The sequence below is a fragment of the Vicugna pacos genome, chromosome 34, assembly GCF_048564905.1.
Source record: "Vicugna pacos chromosome 34, VicPac4, whole genome shotgun sequence".
Classification (NCBI taxonomy): Eukaryota; Metazoa; Chordata; class Mammalia; order Artiodactyla; family Camelidae; genus Vicugna; species Vicugna pacos.
Genome location: NC_133020.1, coordinates 4,849,932 through 4,864,458, shown reverse-complemented (window position 1 = coordinate 4,864,458; position 14,527 = coordinate 4,849,932). Strand labels below are relative to the sequence as shown.

Sequence of the window (14,527 nt, the reverse complement as noted above, 5' to 3'; positions counted from 1 at the left end):
TTAATATATCATGAATGTCCTTCTGTGTCATTGATTGTTGGTAACATCCCCCCGCCTCCGTGACCTTGGCCTGCTTGATATTCTGTCCAATGAATGTACCCCAATATAGCTACTGCTGGACACAATTAGATTGTTCCCATCTTTTCTTATTATAAATAACGCTGTGAAAATTAGGTGCAAAAATCTGCCCACTTGTCCAGGTATTTAGCTTAATTAATATGGAATGCTGGGTCAAAGGCTGTTACATTTTTAAGGCTTTTGATAACCACTGCCAGTTGCCAATATACCCTTGAAAAAAACATCTACCAATTTGGCCCCTGATAGAATGAGAAAGGGGGCAAGGAGAGGGAAAGAAAGAGAGCGAACAATTTCTTGATGGGGTGAAAAGGTTAGGAAAAGCTAGGATGTCAGCCTTGGATGGTAGGATTGGAAGGAAATAGGGTTGCCTTTTCGTGAGATAGAACCTTTGGTGATAAGTGAGCTGCATTTTGTCCCTTGTAGTTTTATTAGTTTTTTTACTTTCTTATCTGTGGTTAGGGGTACATGAGGAGTGGAGCATTAAACTTTTCATCCTGTATCCTTTTTTAGAGTTGCAGTGGATTCTCTTTTGAGACTTAGAAAATATTAGAAAATATGTAGGTTGTTGTGTCTTTCTGCATGTGGAAGCTGAAAATTAACTAGGTATTTTAACTGGTGTTCTCCTAAAAGAATATATCCTTTTCCCTATTATAGTTTAAGTAAATCTTTAAAGCTCCAGTGTCTTATCTTGGTTGACAGGATTTTTTTTTTTAAAAAAGGTAGCAGAGTAGGACCTATCTTAGGCAGGAAACCCTCAGTTTTGGATGTAACTCTTGGGCACTTCTTTATTATAAGGTGGTCTTATATTTTGAATGTCCCACTATAAGCCTATATGTATATTTTTTTTCAGTTCCTTGTATTTCAGGAGTGTAATTCTTAGGAAGTAAGTCAGTGAACCTACCAACCCACTTCTTTCTAAGTACATGTGATGCCGAGATGATGAATCTTGTATGATAATGAAAGTGCATGTTAAATGGGGCTGTTAAACAGGAAGCGTCCTCACTGCTTGGTCAGCAGTGATAGAGTTCATAGCGGGCCAACCCCCTTTCCAGAGCTGTGGTGACCTCACTGGGCTACACTGGTTCTCAGAGTTCTCCTGGCATGATAAGTGTCGTATACCAGTCAGCTGAAGTCACTGTTTTTATTCAAACAATCAGTACACAAATTTAACACGAGTTCAGAATGCTCTCTCAGAAGACTGCTCGTGGGATTGAAGTGGTTTGACTTCATACTTTCTGAATGATATTTGCAATAACACATTAATGATGTAGGTGGAAGGACTTGATTCTACAAGATTTCTTGGGTATGGAAGCCAGAGTTTTAGGGGCGGTGCAAGTGTTTTTCCTACATTTTCATTAGGGTATATTTTAGAGCATTTATAGAATATTGTTCCCTTTGAGGACACAGCTGACTGTAGTTAGCAATCTCTGATTTCTACCAAACTACCCCCAAGCTTCAAGTAGTGTGCAAATAATGGAAACATCTACTCTAAAATTCTGGCCCCCAATTAAAATCCATTCTTTAAGTGTACGTAGAAAATGTAGATTTTGCATTATAGTTCATAATATTTTCATATGAAGTTTTAACATGTTACATAAAATTTTTGCTATGGTCCATGATATTTGTCATTAAAAAAAGTTTAAAGTATTTGTCACGAAAGAAAATCAGCGGGCTTGGAAGTTGAACTGTGTTCATTCTCTCACCCCAACCCCCAGCATACTGCCCCATGGCATGTACCTGTTTATTTTTGTGTAAAACTTTATGGCTGACTTGTGGGGGAAGGTGTAGCCCAGTGGCAGAGTGCACGCCTAGTATGCACGAGGTCCTGGGTTCAAGCCCTAGTACCTCCATTAAAAATAAGTAAATAAACCTAATTACCCCCCCACCCCCACCAAAAAAAAAAAAACAAAAAACTTTGTGCCTGACTAATCATTCCAATCAATTCAGTAAAAACTTGCAAAGAGTAACCACTTTTGAATTCCGAAACTGCTTAGAATCGTTTAGTTAAGTTCTTTCTGTGGGGGATAAAATAATTTGCCAGTATTGGCAAAGCTGGGCACAAAACTTTAGAATTAAAAGAAAAAAAGGCAAGCCATCACTAACCACTACAAATACGATTATGAAGCAACATGTCAGTTTAAAAATATGTGACCCTTATTTGATGTAATATGTCAACAGACATTGTAAATAATCAAATTTTGGAACTTTGAGGGAAATTTGACTGTATTGAATTTGATTTTGGCATGGAAAATGGGTTCACTGAGGACTTTGGGACAATGGAGATGATGAGATTATTCATTCAGCTGGTATTTACAGTGTTTAGTGCTGTGAGAACACACAAAAAAACTGTACACTTAACCCCTTTGACACATAAGGGATTAGTCCAAAGCCCTTTGTTCAGCCTCAGATTTGCAAATATACTGTAACATATAATTTCTTCAACTCTTTAACTTCTTTATTTTATTTTATTTTTTATTTTTCGGCTAAGAGCCATCACTTTCTTGTACTGCTTAATTTGATCTTTGCTTCTATCACTCGTCCTCGCCCTTGGCTTTTGTCTGATCATTCCACAAAGAAAGAAGTTTTAAATCTGTTCGTATGAGTTGCTGGATAGGCAGAAAACAAAGCCGTGTTGGAATACAGATGTTCATGGTTGACTGGGCCCCCTGTAACTAACCAGCCAAACAGCCCAAGCTTGTAATTTACATTTGCTTCTCAGCTCAACTAGCCTTACTTGTCGGGGACCTTGAACCTAAAATTTGAAAATGCCAAGGGTCTCTTTGAAAGAATCTATTCTTTGGTAACAAAGTCTCATTGAGGAGGCAAAACATACTTTGGGAATATTTAAACAGTGAAAACCAATGTGTGATCAGACGCCAGGATGAATGAATGTGTCGAAATACGAAATGCTGTTGGCAGGGAAGGGGAGGTCTACAAAGGGACATAATATAGAAGGCTTTATTATTGGAGCAGGACGTAAGAACTGGCTGCAGATATGGTTTTGAGCATGGTTAGGCATCAACCTGAGTTACTTGGTTGTAATTCTTGCATACCCTGTTTCCAGTCAAAGGGAGCTTTCCAGTCAAAGGGAGCCAGCATTTTGGACCCATGTCTGTCTGGCTTTGAAGTTTATGGTGTAAACCTTTGTCCTACAACTTTATCAACTTGACTACTGTAAGGTTCTCCCATCCTTCAAGGTCCACCACAGTGATGGCCTCTCTCTGAAGTCTTTTTAGATCCCCTCATCAGAGTCCTGTAGTGTTTTGAACCTTTTTTTTTTAAATCAATTTTATTTTATTCTTTTTTTTTTTTGATGGAGATACTGGGGATTGAACCCAGGACCTTGTGCATGCTAAGCCTGTGTTCTACCACTGAGCTATACCCACCTCCTCGCGGAACCTTTAAAACACAGCCTTAGTTTAGTCTTCTGTGTACTTGTTTACCCTGCTAGATCATGAGGGTTCAACTCTCACAGGAGATACAAATTATATCGTACAGTGTTTAACACAGCGATCTGGCCTGTACCCTGGATGTGATGAAGGCAGTAGAAGAGGAAATAGAGTAAGGAGTGAGTACATCCTCAGAAGCAGGAGTAGACATCACGTGCTGAGGAAACAGGCCATCCTGGTTACGTGAAAGACCAAAAACAGAAGGAGGAAGATTGGAAAAGTAGGTAAGGGATGAAAATGAGGATGGTCTTAAATGTCAAACTCAAGGATTTGGGCTTGACTCTGCAGACATGGGAAACCAACTAATGATTAGCCTAATTAGAAATTTGGCCAAGACCATCTCTATCTAAATGTGAAACTGATGCTGAGTAATTGAGCAATGTGTTTTCCCCTCACTTTATTTGGGTCGTGGAAACCTGTCTCAGTACGGAAGAGCTCTGAGTCATGTTTAGGTGACACGTTTCCTCCAGACATCCTGGAGAACTTCAGGAAGTGGTGGGGATGACTCAGTTAAGGGGACACTTCCCTGGACCACGTGACAGTTGAGGTCTGGACAGAGCTCCCTTTCCAGGCTATGAAGAGCAGTCATTCCATAGTTTCTGTTGGTGCTCCCTGAGCCTTTTCCCAGATGGAAACCAGGTGGAGAATAAGATGCAATGGGAACACATTTGGAAGAATTAGCGTCTCTCTGGTAAGTATCCTGAAGGCTTTCTGAAGGGACAGAACTGCCTGGAGAGGCCTCATTTACCAAGGGAAAGATAGACATTGGTCAGTTCTTTTGATCGTTTGATTACTTGTAAAGAAAATAAAGAGTATCGTGGGCTTTTGTATCCCCCATACCCCAAGTTTAGCTCTGATCTTGGAATCAGAAGGCTCTTAAAAGTCTGTGGAAGTTCGTTTATCTTACCATGTTAGGTATCTTATCCTAAACCTCACAGAGGTGCACTTTACTGGCTTGCCCAGCATTTCTCACAGACCTTTTGAGATTTCTTTTTATTATCTACAACTTTTATGAAATTAAAACTATTATCAGTACAGCACAGAGATGAATAATACCAGCTCGGGACCTAGGTTGCCCAAGTTCTGATCCTAACTTTTCCACTTAACAGCGGTGTGACCTTAAGCAAGTTATTTAACCCCTCTGCCTCAGTTTTCCTTATCTGTAAGATGGGGATAATCACTTACTTACCTCACAGGATTTTCGCCAGAATTAAATGAATGAGTATTTTTTCCATTTACTAAAAGTAAAGCTGCTAGAATAGTGCCTGGTACATAGATTCCCAATAAAGACGACCTGTTGTTGTGTTGTAAGTAAGACAATTAAAGCAGCTAAAGGTGAAATGACTTAGGGAGTCACCCAGTGAGATGACTACACCAGGGTTATTATTTCTCATTTTAGGATTTGTTTTCTAGACCAGAGGTCAGCAAACTTTTTCTTAAAGGGCCAGATCAGATAATTCGTATTTTATGCTCTGCAGACCTTACTTACTGTCTCTGTTGCAACTACTCAGCTCTGTCATCGTGTCTTGCAAAAGCAGCCACAGACAATATGTAAACAAATGAGGATGGCTGTGTGCCAATAAAACTTTATGAAAACAGATGGCAGACAGCACTTGCCCTGCCTCCTGCTGTAGACACTTAAGTCTTACGTGAGTAGAGACTTTGGATTCCGTTTCAAGTACGAAGTATGGCGTTATTATAATAAACAGTAGCTTCACTTCTAATGATTATTGGTCTCGCGTGTTACTCAGCTCTGATGGCCATGCTGTACAAGATCAAAGGGATTTGGAAAACAGGCAGTATAATAAATGTGTTTTCCAGCTCGAAGCGATGTACAGAAGTCACTTACTTAGTGGCTTGGAGAATTTTCTTGGTAGTTGAAATCGGAGATTTGGGCAGGGTGTTAAGGATTTGTTTTATTATATGGATGCACATACAGGCTGTTTTTTGTCTTTTTGTTTTGGTTTTTTGTAATCTCTATATAGGAAAGGTTTGTGAGTCATAGAAAAAGTTTTGTAGTTATCCTTGTCATTACACTAGGGTTTTTGTACTAGGAATGTGGTTTGCATGGGGTTAGATTTTTTTTTTTATGGCTTACTTTTCAGTTTAATAACGTGTTCTTCTTTTTAAATTAAACTTGTCAGCGAGCCTTTCTGTGAGTGGTTGGCTGTGTTGGTTAGTTCGTATTTATAGCTTATGTCTGTTTCTGAGGAAGTGACTAAAGCCTCTTGAATTCGATCAAAACTGTACAACAAAGGATAGCTTTGACTTACTTAAACCAGGCTCATGATGGAAAGTCAAAAAAAAAATCTAATGATTCATGTTTATAAATGTTTTTTATGTATTCAGTCCCGGTTGGGCCAGATAATCAGAGTTCTGTGCTCAGGGAGGGATTGAATATCCTTAGTGCCTCTTAGTTAACATGAAATTCCTCTGGAGCAAGTTCAGGCAACACTTTCTTATAAGACTTTAAAAAAAAAAGTCGTTTTCTAATTGTACGTGTTGCTTTGAACTGGGTCTTACAGATATAAGTGGCCCTGGTGTGTGAAGTGTCTAAACTTTGCACATGTAATTTCTAGCGAGGAGGCTGATGGAGGGGGCAGGGCCTGGAGTGGGGGTGTGACTGGCTCCCAGGAACCTCTGCGTCTTGCTCCCTGCTGGCGCCTCCTGTTTCCCAGCTCTGGAATATCCACCGGCCCTCCTCACCCTAGTCTCGACCCCTCACTGGCGGTTCGGCCCTCATAGCAGTGTAGGGGTCCCACATTCTGCTCTTTGTTCCAGGGCACTGGGTGGGAAGGAAGACAAGGCCTGGCTCCTGTCTGCTCAGACCTGGCTGACCTGTGCTCTGGGACCCAGGCTGGAACTCACATTTTCCCACCAAGTCTCTGTTAGAGATGGTGGTTGGATTTGGAGGGTGATTATGGTTCTAGATCAGCTATGTTTAGAGCTCATTGTGATTTCTGCCCTAGCTTTTAATGGAATCACCCGTTTAGTTTGAACCCTTTTATAAGCAGCTCAAGGAACCAATTCTCCAGCCAAATCTTGGATCAAAGTATAAAACAGATAAAGGGGAGATTGCTCCATCCACTACCGCCCTCCCCCACCAGCTCTGCCTGCTTCCATTCTTACAGTCACCCATGGGGTAGGGTTCCTAGACACTAGGGTAATCAGACACATGCTGATTAACATGTGTTTACTTCTGGAGCACTCTTTTTAAAAATCAGGCTTGCCTCTGTGTGCGTCATTTGCTTAAAATTTACCTGGACTGGTGTGTATAAATTGGTCACACATGAAGCTGGTTTTAGGGGAGGCTGAAATGAACAGAAACTTAACTTGAGAAATTCCTTCAGGACAACCTCTATCCCCATTCATGCCTAAATTCGATTGTCAGTAACGTGGTTTATTTTCAGTGTTAAGCACCTGCCTCTTCTCAAGCTTTTTTTTTTTTTTAAATGAAAATGTTCTCAAGAAGCACATCCATTAAGTTGTTGGAATCTTGGAGCTGATCTTGTTGCTTCTCTACTTAATTAAACATCTGGGGTCACTGACTTCTCAAAAGGGCAGAGAGAAGGAAGCAGCTACGCTTCCTATTTCAGTTTTGTCTAGGACTGGCCCCGGTCTTATATACGTTTGAAAAACACATGTGAGGTGACGTCTCTAGTATTCAACTTGCAGCTACCCAGCTTTCTTGGGAGGTGGAGGTAGTTATGAAGTCTTTGAAGAATGAGCACCTCAAAAGGAACTTCTACTATTCCTAAATATTTCCTCACCACCAAAATCTCCTTTATTGCTATGATGGTGAGGATATACATGCCCATATACATACTACTGGGAATTTTTTTCCCGAGTATATGTTATTTAAAAGAGATAAGGGAATCAGAATCACAGGTCTAAAAAACAGACATGCAAATATTAACTACTACAGATAAAATAGATTAAAAAATTTCTTCTGCGTAGCACAGGGAACGATAATCAATATCTTGTAACCTATAATGAAAAAGAATATGAAAATGAATATATGTATGTGTAAGTATGACTGAAACATTGTGCTGTACACCAGAAATTGATACATTGTAACTAACACTACTTCAAATAAAAAAACCCCCAGCAATTAAAAACAAGCAAGTCTAAAAAACACTGTATATGTTTCTATATAATGTCTATGTATTTTTCTTGGGCACGAAGAGAATAAATTTCCTCACTTTTTTAACCTTAACTAAATATTGGTAAACTGTGGTTCATTCATGTACTCAGCAGACAGAGAGTACCTAACTCTATAGTGTATTTTATAGTGAGCCAGGTACTTTGTGCTGTAAAAATTAATGATGATGGTTTTCTGCTGAAATTCAGGCTTCAAGAATATTTGAGGTTGTCCAGTAACTGAGGAAGTAAGAAAAGAGCTAGGTGGGGAGGGGTGTTAGGGGGAAGGAACAACGGAATGAGAGATGGAAGGAAGTTAGTTAAATCTACTGGTCCTTGACATATTTTACGGTTTTTAATTGCACATGTGGTATCTAGTTTGATGTTCTTTGCTGAGAAACTAATTTACCATCTAATTGACTTCTAATTTGAAGTTAGTTTTAATTTATCTTTTTTATATTTCTTTTCAGCCTAAAAGAACTTTATGGATCAGATTGCTAAGAAGTACATGGAAGATTTGAAGAGCTGAAGAAAAAAAATCAGCGTTAAACTTGGCTTTTTAAAACGTAAGTGAACTCCCTCCTCACCACTGTTCATTTGTGGCATCTTTAAAGCCTGTAATTACCTCTCTGTCCGCTCAGTGTTTGCATTTTTTCCCAGTCATAAACTTACTAGACTGTATAGTGTACTCATTAAGACTATGAGAATTTATCACCCACCCCCGTCTTTAAAAATGTTTTAATTCTAAAACTAATGTGACTAACATAGGTGCCTGTGGAACTTAGACATGTTATGACAGTCAGTGAACAAATCTCTGCTTGGCACCAAGAAGGAAAACACAGACCTGGTAGCACTTAAAAAGCACCGCCCTTTTCTTAAATCCTTTATTGCTCTTTGCCCCGCAGATCATTTTAGTGCCTCCTGTAAGTCGGTGAGAATTGTAGGTCGACCCGTTAATGATCCCGTAGGCTTAGAAAAATGAGGTGTTTTTGTATCAGCTTATTTACTCCTTTTCTCACTGTTTCTCTTGCTGAGTAATGAGAATAATACTTAACTATTTATTCAACTTCAATTAAGTGACAAGCACTTGACTAATTCACTTCAATCAATATTCACTCAATGAATACTTTTTCTGAGTGCTTGCCACGTGCCAGGCACTGCTCTGACACTGTTACCTTATAACCCTGTGGCAACCTTGCAAAGTGGGAGTTGATATTTCGGGGACTCAGATGAGGATGCTGAAGTTCAGAGAGAGGGAGGGAGCGTGCAGACGATCACACAGCCAGGAAGGGGAAGAATCTAGGGTGTGAACACAATGCCGTGTGACTTCTCTGATTTGCCGTATTCCCAATAGCGTTTAAATGCTCATCCTGGCACCGTTGTTGGTAGGAGCCCGGAACCTTCCGGGTTATGTTCCTAAGGGGAATGCGATCCTAATCCTTCTAAATCTTGGCTATAGTCACAGCAAGGAAGGAAGTTCAGAGAAACATCCTCCCAAGTTTGAGAGGTAGCTTTGGTACCTAGATGGGAACTTGAGATCCAGTGTCTAGACCCAGCCTTTTCTTGGATTTCCTGTGTGCCTTTGAGATATTTCACATCTATAGGAAGCAGTTACTCATATGCTGACAAGGGGAGCAGACCAGATGTCCTCCAGGGTCTCTTTCGGTCAGCTTTTTGTTGAAGTATCTTATACACAGAGCAAAGTACACGCATCGTAAGTGGATGGCTTAGTTGGGAGGGTATAGCTCAAGTGGTAGAGCACAGGCTTGGCATGCATGAAGTCCCGGGTTCAATCCCCCGTACCTCCTCTAAAAATAAATAAATAAACCAAATTACCTCCCCCCCAAAAAACCTAAAAAAAAAAGTGGATGACTTTATGGACTGATTGTCACAAAGTGGACACATCTGTGTAACCAGCCCAAGATTAACAGAAAATTACCAGCATCCCAGAGCTCTCCTCCCCTAATGCTCCCAGGAGTAACCAATTTCCTGATTTCTAATGCTGTTGATAGTTTTGCCTATTTTTAAAGTTTATATAAATAGAATCATATGGTATATATTCTTCTGTGTCTGGCTTATTTTGCTTACTACATTTGTGATTTGTCTCTGATAATGCAGATGGTTGATTTTTTCATGCTCCTTACTATCATGGTATTCAGTTGTATATTTGTTTTATAGTCGCTGGCCATTTGGGTGTTTTCCAGTTTGGATGTATTACAGATGGCGCTCCGGTGAATGATTCTGTGCATATCTTTTGGCGATGACTGTATTTTGTTCAGGGACTGCTCAGTAATTCGGACTCAGCAGCCCTGTGGAATGATGTTGAAGTAAACATCTTTGAAAGCAGACAAGTTGATTTTAGGTGGGCGGGTGGTGTGTCTGCTTCAGCGTGAAGTTCTGAGCTCGCTGTCAGAAACAGATGAAGACGTCTTCGTAGGTTACTCTCTGGGGCTGTGGCCGGTGGAAGCGCTCTCCTGTAAGTGTATGATGTGACCAGACTGGGTTCAGGAAGGGATTATGGAGAGGAAGAGAAAATTGATCTGGAAGACAGGTGCGTCTGGGCTCCCCTAGAAACAGGAGGTTGTCACCAGCCAGATCAGGAGCCCGGAAAAGCGACAACCTAGAGGAAGAATCAGCTCGGGACTGAAGAGTCTAGGAGACCGAACAAAGAAATAAAAATTGATCTGAGCAAGGAGGCTGGAGACCTCAAGGCTATTTTTGAGGGAATTTATTAAGTCTAATGTTTGTTTTGAGGAAGCTTTGAAAAAGCAGTCTGTAAAGTATTTGAGACAAGAATGAACTTAGCAAAATCACCAAGCTAGGAATATATTCCAAACATACAGGATCACAGCTCCACCACCTTCTTTCCCCACGATTTCTACGTGTCAGCTTCCTGATGTGTGAAATGGGGCTATTGGTATGCCTGCCTTGCAGCTTTGCTGTGACAATTTGCTGCACGAGTATGCTGCTGGCCGAACGGTGCTGACACTAAAAATAAGAGCCATTATTTATGCTCTTTTTCTAATTTTTGTTATTACTAATATTACCTGTTTGGCTCTGTCTCTGATACTTTGTAGAAGTTTTCAGATCATTTTTTAAACATAAGAGATTCACTTAGTTTCTTTTTTAAATGCGGTGAACACTAACAAAAATGTTTTCCTACACTAACAAAAATATTTTCCTACTTGCCCTGCCTTAAGCTGAAACTCAGAGGAAAGATGAAGGGAAACATTTGTCCCTGTGTCCTTGGCAGGTCCCTCCCCAGGCTGAGTCAGTGAAGATACTCTTGGCTGTTGGAACTGCTTTACTCAGTGTGTTCAAGAAGCAGCCAGAGGAGCTGAGATTCACAGGAAAGCTGGGTCGTTTTGCACAGAGGAAAATAATAATTTTCTGTAGTGTGCTCTCCATCCTTGCCAAGCATTTTGCAAACAAGTGTCCTTATTTACCAGGGAGCTTTGGAGAGAGGCTTGTGGGTGATTGACTACAGACACAGCTGGTGTGGAGTGTCTATTCCAACTGGCCATGGTTGGGGACATCTTTCCACCTGTTGGTGAATTCTGGCCCAGCCATTGGGGCATATGGTGTAGATGAAGCTTCATTTTGCCCTTGGTGAGATTATGATTTAACAAGTGAATAATCTAGTGTTCTAAAAAAGAAACTTTTAGATACAAATGAACTTATTTACAAAACAGAAACAGACTCACAGACATAAAAAATAAACTTATGGTTACCAGAGGGGAAAGGGAGTGGGAAGGGATAAATTGGGAGTTCGAGATTTGCAGATACTGACTACTATATATAAAATTAAATAAACAACAGGTTTCTACTGTATAGTGCAGGGAACTGTATTCAGTATCTTGTAGTAACCTATAATGAAAAAGAATATGAAAAGGAATATATGTATGTATATGTATGACTGAAACATGTTGTACATCAGAAATTGACACAGCACTGTAAACTAATTTTAAAAAGAGAACAAAAAAAAGAAACTTTTAGAATGAATTGAGTCAAAGAGAACATTTGACCCAAGACTCTGAAATTCTAGTGCTGACTTCTCTACTAATTAACTGTGGAACTTAAGGTATATGATTAATCCTGGGTCTCAGCTTTCTCGTCTGTAAAATCAGAAGGTTAGATGGGAACTTTGAGGCACAAGGGGATTCTGTGAAGTCTCTAAATGTGATAATACCTAGTTTTGGGTGTAGTTGCATTTTTCTAAATGTTGTATTCTTTCATGGGTTGATCACAAGGCGAAAGTTTTTGTGACAACAGATTTTGGCACTTACGATAGTAGGGGAAGGAATAGTTTTAAGATGTGACCTCAGTTCACAAAATTGTTAATGTCCGCAACAGATAAAAAACAGATGACCACAGATTTAATGCCATCCCTATCAAATTCCCCAGGACAGTTTTTCACAGAACTGGAACAAATAATCATAAAATTTATATGAAATCATATAAGACCCAGAATTGCCAAAGCAATACTGAAGAAAAAGAAGGAAGCTGCAGGAATAACAGCCTTCAGACAATATTATAGAGCTACAGAAATCAAAACAGCATGGTATTGATACATAAACAGACATATGGACCAATTTAGCAGGATATAGAACCCAGAAATAAACCCACAAACTTTTGATCAATTAATCTTTGACAAAGGAGGCAAGAACATACAATGGAGTAAAGACAGTCTCTTCAGCAAATGGTGTTGGGAAAACTGGACAGCAGCATGTAAATCAGTGAAGTTAGAATACTGCCTTACACCATACATAAAAAAATAAACACAAAATGGCTTAAAAACTTAAACATAAGATAAGACACTATAAACCTCTTAGAAGAAAACAAAGGCAAAACATGATCTGAAATCAATCTCAGTAACGTTCTCCTCGGGCAGATACCCAGGCAATAGAAATAAGAGCAAAAATAAACAAATGGGACCTAATTAAACTTACAAGCTTTTGCACAGCAAAGGAAACCATAAGCAAAACAAAAGACCTACAGAATAGGAGAAAATTTTTGCACAAGATGAGACTGACAAGTGCTTAATCTCCAGAATATATAAACAGCTCATACAACTTAATAAGAAAAAAACCAAACAACCCAATCCAAAAATGAGCAGAAGTCCTAAACAAACAATTCTCCAATGAAAACATACAAATGGCCAATAGGCACATGAAAAAATGCTCAGTATCGCTAATTATCAGAGAAATGCAAGTCAAAACTACAGTGAGGTATCACCTCCCACCAGTCAGAATGACCATCATTCAAAAGTCCACAAACAATAAATGCTGGAGAGGCTGTGGAGAAAAGGGAACCCTCCTACACTGCTGGTGGGAACGTAGTTTGGTGTATCCATTATGGAAAACAGTATGGAGATTCCTCAAAAAACTAAAAACAGGCTTATCATATGATCCAGCAATCCCACTTCTGGTCATATATCCAGAGGGAACCTTAATTCAAAAAGATACATGCACCCCAGTGTTCATAACAGCACTGTATACAATAGCCAAGACATGGAAACAACCTAAATGTCCATTGACAGATGGCTGGATAAAGAAGCTGTGGTATATTTATACAATGGAATGCTACTCAGCCATAAAAAAGAATAAAATAATGCCATTTGCAGCAACATGGATGGACCTGGAGATGGTCATTCTAAGTGAAATAAGCCAGAAAGAGAAATACCACATGAAACAATTTATATGTGGAATCTTAAAAAAAAAAAAAAAAGAAAGACAAACTTTATTTGCAAAACAGAAACAGACTCTCAGACATAGAGAACAAACTTGTGGTTACTGGTGGGTAGGGGGACGGGAAGGGATAAATTGGGAGTTAGAGATTTGCACATACTAACTGATATATATAAAACAGATAAACAACAAGTTCATACTGTACAGTACAGGGAACTAGATTCAATATCTTGTAGTAACTTAATGGTGAAAGAGAATATGAAAATGAATATATGTATATTCATGTATGACTGAAGCATTATGCTGTACACTGGAAATTGACACAACATTGTAAGCTATATGTCAATTAAAAAAAAAGTATATATATATACACACAAACCCCCCCAAAACAGGTGACCAGATGGTTGTGACTGATTTAAGGCTGTGTGAGTATATATAAATTCATTTTGTCACCAACCCCTACTTTAACTAGCTCACATACACTTGCTTTATTCATTAAAGGATGTTTGTATTTGTGTTAAACTACAAAAAGAAATATTCAAGACACTGCATTAAATACATGGCATAGCTGGATTACGAAAGGTGTGTTTGGCTTTATCTCATGTCTCTATTTAAATTCTCGGTTCTCACGGTACAGTCACACAGTTGGGAGTATCACACATTAAATTTGGGTTTGTTTTGTTGTTCCAGACGTTGAAGAAAATATTTATTTGAAAACCGATATTGAAAAATTAGCATTGAAATGAAATACTGGGTTCAATTGAATGAATAAAATAAGAATCCTCAATAGTGTTCTCACTTAATGACTTTCAAGTTCTGACTTCTGTCCTCTTATACCCAAGGGTATCTGTATGAAGCTGATACAAGAGGACAACATATAGGAAGGAATTAAAGTAAACTGGAAACTTTGGAATATTTGTACTTTGAGCCATTTGGATGTTCCAGCAACTGGCATATGGAAATACTGTTTGCCCCAGAGCACAGGCCGCACCCGAGTCTCTCTGGTGTGGCAACTTGTCCTTGAGGTCACCGGTGATGATGGTGAAAGCTGTCTGGTTCTACTGCTTTTGAGGCCGAGTGGACCCAGGCAGAGGAATGAGGTGGGGCCTCTCACCTGGCCTGGTTCCTGCCTTGTCTTCTCGAGGCCGAGGAAGGCCGTGGGAAGGGCCGGTC

The 14,527-nt window shown here is 39.5% G+C and overlaps 1 protein-coding gene across 8 annotated transcripts in view; it reads left to right on the top strand.

Annotated features, from left to right (window-relative positions):
* PPFIBP1 (PPFIA binding protein 1) overlaps nucleotides 1-14,527 on the top strand; it is a 152,864-nt gene that overhangs the window by 42,559 nt on the left and 95,778 nt on the right. For all 8 annotated transcript variants that reach the window (XM_072954726.1, XM_072954729.1, XM_072954732.1 and 5 more), the window contains one exon: nucleotides 8,138-8,233. The gene's annotated coding sequence lies outside the window, so the exon portion shown is untranslated. The remainder of the gene's footprint in view (nucleotides 1-8,137; nucleotides 8,234-14,527) is intronic.